Raw genomic sequence first — 12,500 nt, forward strand, 5'->3', positions numbered from 1 at the left:
AGAACTAACCACACAGATAACTAGTCTCTACTCTTCGCCACAAAACAATATAACACCTACAATTTAAACAAGTTGAACTAATTAATCCCCAGGCTGGCCCATACGACTGTGGTCTTTTTGCGCTTGCATACACATTTGAACTGGTGATTGGAAAATCTTCAGTAGAGTGTCTATTTGATTAATCAAAAATGTGAAGCCATTTTCAATTTTGTCTTGAGAACAATAAATTTGTTAGGAGAGTATTGTAGTTCGCTTGAAGCATTGTGTATTGTTTGTAAAGAATAAAAAAGTTTTGAATGGTACAACAATGCACTATAATACAGACAACAGGCTACATACCTGTTGCAATTTAATTAACCATAGTCTGATATGATATTTCGGAATAAAATTCCTTATTTCTTTACTACCCACAAGGGGCTAAACATAGACGGGACAAACAAGGACAGACAAACGGATTAAGTCGATTACATCGACCCCCAGTGCGTAACTGGTACTTAATTTATCGACCCCGAAAGGATAAAAGGCAAAGTCAACCTCGGCGGAATTTGAACTCAGAATGTAACGGCAGACGAAATACGGCTACGCATTTTGCCCGGCGTGCTAACGATTCTGCCAGCTCGCCGCCCTTAGGAGAGTATTGTAGTTCGCTTGAAGCATTGTGTATTGTTTGTAAAGAATAAAAAATGTTTTGAATGGTACAACAATGCACTCTAATACAGACAACAGGCTATATACCTGTTGCAATTTAGTTATCCATAGTCTGATATGATATTTCGGAATAAAATTCCTTCTTCGGACATTCTTAGATGGAGTCGCTGCTAGAATCGGTTTTCTAACGGCTTTTCTGTTTTCATTTTTATTTTATTCCTTTTCCAAAACTGTAAGTGTTTTAAATTCCAACAAAAACCAATGAAATCACACACTTTTTTATCACCCACCCAGGAATGGGTTACTCCGGCAAAAACGAGTAGATGTTATGAAACCCTCACAGAATTATCAACAGCATTTTTTGACACCTAATAGATTCCATGTTTTATGTGAGTATTTCCATCAAAGCCCCCCCTCCCCCCCCAAAAAAAACAGAGTAAGAAATCTGATGCAAGTACTGGTGGGGAAAACGCTAGACCAAGAACATCAACCATATTAGAAAATAAGATGGTAATGAATTTATCAATACTTCTGTCTTAGAACTTGGATTGAGTTTCTGCCCAAGTACTAAGAACTTTGACAAAAATAATTAACACAAGGAGTATATCAGTTTGTCAGCCGTCATAAGCTTCTAGTATATTTTTTGAAAGAATTGGTAACGGGTGTCAGAAAACCCCATGTCTGTTGAAAGAAATGATGATAATCGGATTTGGCATAATTGGATTTTAAAGAATCCAAATTGGTACCCGGATAAAATTCGGGAGGGACGGTCACAAGCACTCTTTACTCTTTTACTCTTTTACTTGTTTCAGTCATTTGACTGCGGCCATGCTGGAGCACCGCCTTTAATCGAGCAACTCGACCCCGGGACTTATTCTTTTGTAAGCCCAGTACTTATTCTATCGGTCTCGTTTGCCGAACCGCTAAGTAACGGGGATATAAACACACCAGCATCGGTTGTCAAGCAATGCTAGGGGACAAACACAGACACACAAACACACACACGCATATATATATAATATATATATATATATATATATATATATATATATATATATATATACGACGGGCTTCTTTCAGTTTCCGTCTACCAAATCCACTCACAAAGCTTTGGTCGGCCCGAGGCTATAGTAGGACACTTGCCCAAGGTGCCACGCAGTGGGACTGAACCAGGAACCATGTGGTTGGTAGACAAGCTACTTACCACACAGCCACTCCTGCGCCACGTTGGAATTTCTCTAATCTTATCAGTCAGGAATTAGGGAAAGCCTTAAAACCTGTAAGAAAAAGAGCTAGAATAACCTTACGGGTTCCCAGTGTAGCGCACCCCATCGCCTAGCAAACAACGATTCTATTCCTATTAAAATGGCAGATAAAGGAGGTGCTACTGTGATTATGGACAAGGACGAGTACCTTTCAGCTTTTGAAGAAGTTTTAAATGACAAAACTTCTTATGAAGAAATACTTGTAGAACCCAACCCCAATTGCAGAGAGGAAATTGATAAAATAATTTTGGAAATGGAGGAAAAGAACTTCATAAATGACACGGAATCTAAGCTATTATGTTGAGAAAGAAGAACGCCTGTGTTTTACGGTCTTCCAAAAATACATAAAAATTTCGAAAAATGTCCTCCATTGCGCCCAATTTGCAGTGGGTATGAATGTTGCACTGCAAAAATTTCAGAATGGTTGGATGGCTTTCTACTCCCAGTCGCTAAAAGATCAAGTCCCTACATCCGGGATATTTTTCATTTTGTTTCCAAATTGAACGAATTTTCTAAACACCGAAGTAGTGGTTTTTGGTAGCCGTGGACGTTTCTTCCTTATAACCCAACATCGATCACGACGATGGGGTGGAAGTATGCCTGAAAGCCTTTCAAAAATGCCCAAAGAAAAGAATTCCCTCAAATATTCTCTGCAAAATATTAAAATTTGTGTTACAAAGTAACGCAATGAAGTTTGGCAAAAAAAGTTGTTCCATCAGATGAAGGTCTGCGCCATGAGTAACCCTCTGGCGGTTAATTTCGCAAATATCTTCATGACAAAATTTGAAATGCAATCAATGGAGATATTCAAATCCCTACTTGATCACAAACCTACACTCTGGTTACGGTTCATTGACGTCGTCTTTCCTTGTCTAGGAAGGAACACAGGATAGTTTAGTCAAATTTTTACATTTCTGTGACTGCTTTGCGGAAGACTATGGCTTTGAGTCCAAAATAAAATACACATCGTGCTTTTCAAAAACTAGCATCGAATCTTTGGACACAAAAGGTAAGTTTTCGGAAGGCCGAATAGTCCCAGAAATATTTTGAAAAGCCACATCATCCCGTATTTATCTCCACCACCCCTCTTATCATCCTCATTATACATTCAGATCAAAACGGAAGTCCCAGGTTTTGAGGAAAAGACGTATTTGAACAGACATTGGGGTTTATTAGAAACTTGCAAGTAATTTAAGCCGGCCAGCTGGCAGAAACGTTAGCAGGCCGGTGCGAAATGCTAAGCGGTCTTTCGTCTGCCGCTACGTTCTGAGTTCAAATTCCGCCGAAGTCGACATTGACTTTCGACCCCAGTGCGTAACTGGTATTTATTTTATCGACCCCGAAATGATGAGAGGCAAAGACGACTTCGGCGGAATTTCAACTCACAACGTAACGGCAGACGAAATACCGCTTAGCATTTCGCCCGGCGTGCTAAGGATTGTGCCAACTCGCCGCCTAATAATAATAATAATAATAATAATAATAATAATAATAATAATAATAATAGAATCCAAGTGCAGACTCTAATTTCCTATGCATGAAGAGACCAAATGGAGGAAGGGGACTGAGAAGTGCGGAAGACTGCGTGGGTATCGAACTCGAGAGCTTAATGAGATACGTTGCCCATAGTAAGGAAACCTTGTTAGTGACAATCAGGAACGAAGGAGTATTGAGAACAGAGAGAAAAGGAAAAACAAAGGAAGAAGTACAAAAAAGACATGAAGAAGAATTTCACAAGAAGGACAACGCGATCGATTCCATGTAGCGATCTGGCGACTGACCTAAATAGCTGTCGGTTTCGGCCCCCCGTCTTTATACGCTGTAACACCACAATGTATAGTGGCGTTTGCTCTGTCGTTAAATTAAAAGGGCCCCCTATTGGAACCTTTCAATATTGAACATTCGGTTGCACCAGGTTGCCCCTTCTCGCTGCTTTATATAGTTTGACATTTGAATTCTTTGTTGCGAATGCTGGATAATTTCAGGGGCATCATGTGGGGCTAGGCCACGGGAGAGCTGTGTCTGCATAAGCGGACAACCCCGCAGTCACTATACTGAGGGAATATCAGGTATGTACCGAAGAACCAGGACAAATCTGTAGGTTACAACTAGGATTTTGGGTGCGTGTATGCATAACTATTTATAAAACCTGTTTTGCATTAATTCAATTTATTCAAATGTAAAACTTTTTCAATTTGTCCTTGGATGGGTGTATATACATAACTATTTATAAAACCTGTTTTGCATAAATTCAATTTATTCATACGTAAAACTTTTTGAATTTGTCCTTGGATGGGTGTATAGACATAACTATTTATAAAACCTGTTTTGCATAAATTCAATTTATTCATACGTAAAACTTTTTGAATTTGTCCTTGGATGGGTGTATAGACATAACTATTTATAAAACCTGTTTTGCATAAATTCAATTTATTCATACGTAAAACTTTTTGAATTTGTCCTTGGATGGTGTATATACATAACTATTTATAAAACCTGTTTTGCATAAATTCAATTTATTCATACGTAAAACTTTTTCAATTTGTCCTTGGGTGGGTGTATATACATAACTATTTATAAAACCTGTTTTGCATAAATTCAATTTATTCATACGTAAAACTTTTTGAATTTGTCCTTGGATGGGTGTATAGACATAACTATTTATAAACCTTTTTGCATAAATTCATTTATTCATACGTAAAACTTTTTGAATTTGTCCTTGGATGGTGTATATACATAACTATTTATAAAACCTGTTTTGCATAAATTCAATTTATTCATACGTAAAACTTTTTGAATTGTCCTTGGATGGTGTATATACATAACTATTATAAAACCTGTTTTGCATAAATTCAATTTATTCATACGTAAAACTTTTTCAATTTGTCCTTGGATGGGTCTATATACATAACTATTTATAAAACTGTTTTGCATAAATTCAATTTATTCATACGTAAAACTTTTTGAATTTGTCCTTGGATGGGTGTATATACATAACTATTTATAAAACCTGTTTTAAATAGCTAAAGTAACTTAATTTAAATGTATAATTTTTCCACTTCGTTTTTTTTCTATGTTCGATATTTCTGTAGGTATGTATCTGTGCATCTGTGTATTTATGTGTATGTGTAAGTATTTATATACGTGTGTGTGTAAGTGTCTGTACGTATGCGCATATATATTTTTTATATATACGAATATAAGTGAGTGTATATTTTTGCGGGATAATTATTACATATGGATATATAGATTTGTATAATTAACATTTAAATATTACATATAATATATAAGCACAGATTTCTGCCTACCCCCGCCAAATTTGGTTGATCATAACTTTCAGAAAAATGGATATTTTTTAATGAAATTTTCTACGGATATGGATTATGTGCAAAATTTGGTGGGGGAGTGTTTTAGGAGGGGGTGGGCTGGGGAATTTCGGAAAATTTACCGGAATCCACTTCAATTCGTCTTAACTTTCATAGAAATGGATATACTTTTAATGAAATCCTCTACAAATATACCTCCAGCTATGTAGATTCCGAGGACATAAGAAGTTTTTGGGAAAACAATTGGGGCTATTTTTTTATAACTATTCCCCACTAAGGGGGAATAGTTATCAAATAGTTATTTTCTACGTTTTGTGCATCCGTAGATTTCTACTAAAGCAACAAACGGACGAGGGCAAATAAAAACACATTATGCTAAAAATAACAGCTAAATTTGTTACATAATCTCTATAATAAACCTGATACTAAATGTAATGATACCCCGTTGGAACTACTTAAATCAAATATGTGTGTGTGGATGTGTGTAGAAAACTACGGATGCACAAACGCACAAAACGGAGAAAATGAAACTAATATGGTCGATTTGTTCCGAATTACTCCATGATAGATAGATAGATAGACTGACAGACAGACAGATAGATAGATAGATAGATAGATATAGATAGATAGATAGAGATAGATAGATAGACTGACAGACAGACAGACAGATAGATAGATAGATAGATAGATAGATAGATAGATAGATAGATAGATAGATGACAGACAGACAGATAGATAGATAGATAGATAGATAGATGATAGATAGATAGATAGATAGATAGATAGACTGACAGACAGATAGATAGATAGATAGATAGATAGATAGATAGATAGATAGATATAGATAGATAGATAGATAGAGTGACAGACAGATAGATAGATAGATAGATAGATAGATAGACTGACAGACAGATAGATAGATAGATAGATAGATAGATAGATAGATAGATAGATAGATAGATAGATAGATAGATTAGATAGATAGATAGATAGATAGATCGATAGATAGATAGATAGATAGATAGATAGATAGATAGATAGATAGATAGATAGATAGATAGATAGATAGATAGATAGATAAAAATGCATAAACCCATATATATATATATATATATATATATATATATATATATACACACATCTTTTATTTGTGTTGTTTATGCGAAGGTTATGCTTTGGAACCAACTTTAAGTCTTTAATCGAACGTATCAAGCCCTGTAATCTTTATATATATATAAATCCTTAAATCCTTAAAAAAGTTTCAGCCCGAAGGCTGCGGCCATGCTGGGGCACCACCGTTGAACGAGCTACGCTAGTTTGTGAATCCACCTCTGATACGAGGCACTTGGTCGACAAGGGAGTTCGATGCCGCTGCCCACATCTGCGTCTCCTGTCGTGAGGTAGGTTCATCTGGGGCTCCCGACAAGAAGAGATCCAGTTTAGTTTTAAAGAAACCTACATCCACACCATGTAAGTCTCTCAGGCATCAAGGGAGAATGTTGAAGAGCTGCGGTCCTCTGAAACCCAAGCTCTGCGGTTGGGGTAACTTTGAACGCCAAAGTTTGGGACAAGTCTCTCCAGGATTTTCCAGATGTATATCACTGCATATCTCTCCCGCCTTCGCTCTAGGGAGAAGAGTTTTAATATTTTCAGTCTTTCTCAGTAGCTGATATGTTGCATTTAGACGATCTTCTTTGTGTAGCTTCTCTGAATTGCTTCGAGTTCTGCTGTTAGCTTTATATCGTATGGTGACCATAGTTGGGAGTAGTAGTCCAAGCGGCTGAGGACGAAAGATTTCCAAAGGACCATCAGTGTCTCCTCTCTAGTTCTGAAAGTTCAGAGAATCCATCCAGCTAGCCGTCTGCATTTTATCACCAACTTAGTAATATGCACTTGGAAAGAGGTATCATTGCTCATGTCAATGACCTGGTCACGCACCGATTTTGACTCAGGAAATACATGTACATATATATGTATATATATATATGAGCATATATATATATGCTCACACACACACGCACGACATATTAATTCACACACACACAAACTCTCTCGGGGATGCATGTACAAACACATTTATTTGTATGCATTTATATGTGTGTGTTTGGTGATGGTGGCGGTGGTGCAGTATGTGTGTGTGTGTGTGTGTGTGTGTGTGTGTGTGTGTGTGGTGTGTGTGTGTGTGTGTGTGTGATGGTCACATGCATAAACCTGTGATGGTAGTCGTTGACAATCTTGTTTGAGCAGTTGATTTGCGTCCTGTTCTCACCTGCGGTCTTTCACCTGACAATGGATCCGTGTGATGTCAATGGTCCTTTGATGTTTTACTTCCCACCTCTCAGATTTGATACGCAAACACCTCTTTGCTGGCGGTTTGTTATAAATATGAGTGTCTTGGTGGAGGTGTGACAGAGCCAGATCGATTTCGCAACGGGATTCTTCTGCGCCCAATTCCGCTGCTGTTGTTTAAAAGATTTTTGTGCTTCAAGAACCATCAAAAGACAAGGCAACACCAACAAAAAGTTTAGACATTTATCCCCTGTTCGTTATTTAGTCGAATCTATTCCTTCTGATTATACAAGTTTTTCGTGTGTCAGTAAACAGAGGGAGCACTAAAAAGAAGAAAATAACAGCTATGAAGAATTTGGTTCTGTTCTTATTTGTTTTCGGTGTTGGTCTTTGGCTGACAGAAGGACAGCAGACGACTGATGGGCCAGTGAATGTAAGTCCCACACTGAGTGAAGAATTGTCGGTTTCTAACGAAACGCTTGATTCTGGAAACTCAACGGCACAGGCAGAAAATCTTCATTTAAGACCACCGTAAGTTACTCTTTCATTCCACCCGACTTCTCATCGTCACTTTCCTCTTCGGTACTTCTTGTGTTTTTTACTCTTTTATTAAATAATTGAACCGTGTTAAATAATTGGAACGATTGCTACAGAAGGGACTCAGGGTACCTGATCTACCCCAGCATATGTAGTTTTTATGTCGATCTGTTTTTACTTAGCCCAGTGCATCTCTGTTAGTAGGTAGAAATGAAAATCTATGGCCTGTATATCAGAACTGTATTTTTTCAAACAGTTCTCCATAGATCCCTCTTTTTCTTTAATATATGATGAGATATTCTTTTCTACTCGAGGCACAATTTTGGGGAGGGGACCAGTCGTTGAGATCGACCCTAGTACGCAGCTCGTACTGAATTTATCGACCGAGAAAGAATGAAAGGCAAAGTCGACCTCGGCGGAATTTGAACTCAGATCGTAAATACGAAATACCGCTAGGCATCTCGCCCGGCGTGCTAACGTTTCTGCCAGCTCGCCGCTTTAATACGATGAGATATTGACATAGGACTGGGCAGACGATCTCTTCAAAAGTGCTTGACTTATTTTCCGTCCCTTAGAACAATATCGGGTCCGTTGTGTTTAATCCGGCTTTCTGATTCTATTGGGATGTTCCACCAACATTCTGGATACATTCTGGTTCTGGTGCGCCAATCTTCAACAAGCCAGATTCCTGTAACGAAGCTACGAAACTTTATGGGATCGAATCAAACTTTTTAAATAATAATAATAATAATAATAATAATAATAATAATAAATAATAATAATAATAATAATAATAATAGCAGTACCAGGCAGTGATACCATGGCTTCTGATCTTAACTGATTGGAAGTGTTATCATGTACATTGTTTTGTCTTGGTATAAAAGATGGGCTACAGCAAATATTCTGCTCAATACCACAGATTTGCTTGTCAGTTGTTTGACCTTAACCAGTTGAGCATGTCCCTTAGTGGCTGACGATATCTGCATCTCTGATCACGAGCAGAAGTAGTGGGGGAGCATCATAGCCGTGTGTTGAGAGGGATTCTTTGGGGTTTGAATAATTCACCTCTGGAAACATGGGTGGTTCTTTCAACATCCTTAAACAACCCTTATTCATTGACCTTTTGCGCGGGATGGGCAACTCGACCGTCAGAAAATTCTACCTGGGCCCCACCTGCAAGGTCATGCGCTGTTTACCTTGATATGAGATCACCATGTCGCGCACATATGGTTGTGATGTATGTGCCTGGTGTACCCTTATCAGACGGGTAGTCATGATGGGTATATTGGACTTCGTATATTTTACCCCAGTGTCACTTTGATGGCATGAACTGCTCTCTCACTCAATAATAATAATAATAATAATAATAATAATAATAATATAATAATAATAATAATAATAATGATGATGATGATAATAATAATAACAATAATAATAATAATAAAATAATAATAATAATAATAATAATAATAATAATAATAATAATAATAAACTGATTCTAGTCTAATTGCCATTTTCAAAGCAAACCCCCGCATATTGAGAATTGCCCTTGTCAACGTCCTCCTGACTAATTCTCTAATTCGGTCTCTGTAGCACTGACACACCGGGAGTAATTCGTTCAGATTCCAGCAACCGGCTCTCTGCCTTCTAAGCCTATCTACGGCGACTATACAGATCACAAATTTGTGGTCTGTGTAGCCGACCAGTTTGAAAAGTGGACATCATATGTTATCTTTACCTACAGGCCTACAGAAAACCCTATCTAGATACAACCTGGATAACCAGGGGCAATTCCTTCATGTCTACATTTGAATATCCGGGAAAATAGGATCTATACTTGTCAAACAGCTGCAAATGTCTGAGCAGGTGTGCAGATACGCACTGGGGTCGATGTAATCGACTTAATCTGTTGTCTGTCCTTGTTTGTCCCCTCTCTTTTTAGCCCCTTGTGGGTAGTAAAGAAACAGGTTTTTCGTCTGTCTTTACTTTCTGAGTTCAAATTCCGCCGAGGTCGACATTGCCATTCATCCTTTCGGGGCCTATAAATCAAGTACCAGTTACGCACTGGGGTCGATGTAATCGGCTTAATCTGTTTGTCTGTCCTTGTTTGTCCCCTCTGTATTTAGCCCCTTGTGGGTAGTAAAGAAACAGGTTTTTCGACTGTCTTTTTGTTCTGAGTTCAAATTCCTCCGAGGTCGACTTTTCCTTTCACCTTTTCGGGGCCGATAAATCAAGTACCAGTTACGCACTGGGGTCGATGTAATCGGCTTAATCTGTTTGTCTGTCCTTGTTTGTCCCCTCTGTGTTTATCCCCTTGTGGGTAGTAAAGAAATAGGTATTTCGTTTGTCTTTACTTCTGAGTTCAAATTCCGCCGAGGTCGACTTTGCCATTCATCCTTTCGGGGCCTATAAATCAAGTACCAGTTACGCACTGGGATCGATGTTATCGGCTTAATCTATTTGTCTGTCCTTGTTTGTCCCCTCTGTGTTTAGACCCTTGTGGGTAGTAAAGAAATAGGTATTTCATCTGTCTTTACGTTCTGAGTTCAAATTACTTCGAGGTCGACTTGCCTTTCATCTTTTCAGGGTCGAAAAATTAAGTACCAGTTACAAACTGGGGTCGATGTTATCGGCTTAATCTATTTGTCTGTCCTTGTTTGTCCCCTCTGTGTTTAGACCTTGTGGGTAGTAAAGAAACAGGTATTTCGTCTGTCTTTACTTCTGAGTTCAAATTCCTCCGAGGTCGACTTTTCCTTTCATCTTTTCGAGGCCGATAAATCAAGTACCAGTTACGCACTGGGATCGATGTTATCGGCTTAATCTATTTGTCTGTCCTTGTTTGTCCCCTCTGTGTTTATCCTCTTGTGGGTAGTAAAGAAATAGGTATTTCGTTTGTCTTTACTTTCTGAGTTCAAATTCCGCCGAGGTCGACTTTGCCATTCATCCTTTCGGGGCCTATAAATCAAGTACCAGTTACGCACTGGGATCGATGTTATCGGCTTAATCTATTTGTCTGTCCTTGTTTGTCCCCTCTGTGTTTAGACCCTTGTGGGTAGTAAAGAAATAGGTATTTCATCTGTCTTTACGTTCTGAGTTCAAATTACTTCGAGGTCGACTTGCCTTTCATCTTTTCAGGGTCGAAAAATTATGTACCAGTTACAAACTGGGGTCAATGTAATCGATTTAATCTATTAGTCTGTTCTTGTTTGTCCCCTCTGTGTTAAGACCCTTGTGGGTAGTAAAGAAACAGGTATTTCGTCTGTCTTTACGTTCTGAGTTCAAATTCCTCCGAGGTCGACTTTTCCTTTCATCTTTTCGAGGCCGATAAATCAAGTACCAGTTACGCACTGGGATCGATGTTATCGGCTTAATCTATTTGTCTGTCCTTGTTTGTCCCCTCTGTGTTTATCCCCTTGTGGGTAGTAAAGAAATAGGTATTTCCTTTGTCTTTACTTTCTGAGTTCAAATTCCGCCGAGGTAGACATTGCCATTCATCCTTTCGGGGCCGATAAATCAAGTACCAGTTTCGCACTGGGGTCGATGTTATCGGCTTAATCTATTTGTCAGTCCTTGTTTTTCACCTCTGTGTTTAGGCCCTTGTGGGTTGTAAAGGAACAGGCATTTCGTCTGTCTTTACGTTCAGAGTTCAAATTACTTTGAGGTCGACTTTGCCTTTCATCCTTACGGGGTCGATAAATTAAGTACATATTTCTTTACTACCCACGAGGGGCTAAACACAGAGAAGACAATCAAGGACAGACAAACGGATTAAGACGATTAAATCGACCCCAGTGCGTAACTGGTACATTATTTATCGATCCAGAAAGGATGAAAGGCAAAGTAGACCTCGGTTGAATTTGAACTCAGAACGTAGCAGCAGACGAAATACGGCTACCCATTTCGCTCGGCGTGCTAACGGTTATGCCAGCTCGCCACAAGTTCAAGTTTGTTCTCTCTGTGTTTAGCCCCTTGTGGGTAGTAAATAAACAGTTATTTCGTCTGTCTTTTTGTTCTGAGTTCAAATTCCTCCGATGTAGACTTTGCCATTCATCCTTTCGGGGTCGATAAATTAGGTACCAGTTACACACTAGGGTCAATGTAATCGGCTTAATCTATTTGTCTGTTCTTGTTTGTCCCCTCTGTGTTTAGACCCTTGTGGGTAGTAAAGAAACAGGTATTTCGTCTGTCTTTACGTTCTGAGTTCAAATTACTTCGAGGTCGACTTTGCGTTTCATTCTTTCGGAGTCGATAAATTAAGTACCAGTTACGCACTGGGGTCGATGTAATTCACTTATCCCGTTTGTCTGTCCTTGTTTGTCCCCTGTGTGTTTAGCCCATTGTGGGTAGTAAAGAAACAGGTATGTCGTCTGTCATTATGTTCTGAGTTCAAATTCCACCGGGGTCGACTTTGCCGTTCATATTTTCGGGACCGATA

General features: G+C 38.6%; 1 long non-coding RNA gene across 1 annotated transcript in view; it reads right to left on the reverse strand.

Moving 5' to 3' along the window:
* Window positions 1-229: 229 nt before the first annotated feature.
* The window catches only part of LOC118768173, a 15,201-nt gene continuing 2,930 nt past the window's right edge, over window positions 230-12,500 (reverse strand). The window contains exon 3 of the long non-coding RNA XR_005004029.1: window positions 230-364. This is a non-coding gene — a long non-coding RNA (uncharacterized LOC118768173). The remainder of the gene's footprint in view (window positions 365-12,500) is intronic.

The sequence above is a fragment of the Octopus sinensis genome, linkage group LG27 (genome assembly GCF_006345805.1).
Source record: "Octopus sinensis linkage group LG27, ASM634580v1, whole genome shotgun sequence".
Classification (NCBI taxonomy): Eukaryota; Metazoa; Mollusca; class Cephalopoda; order Octopoda; family Octopodidae; genus Octopus; species Octopus sinensis.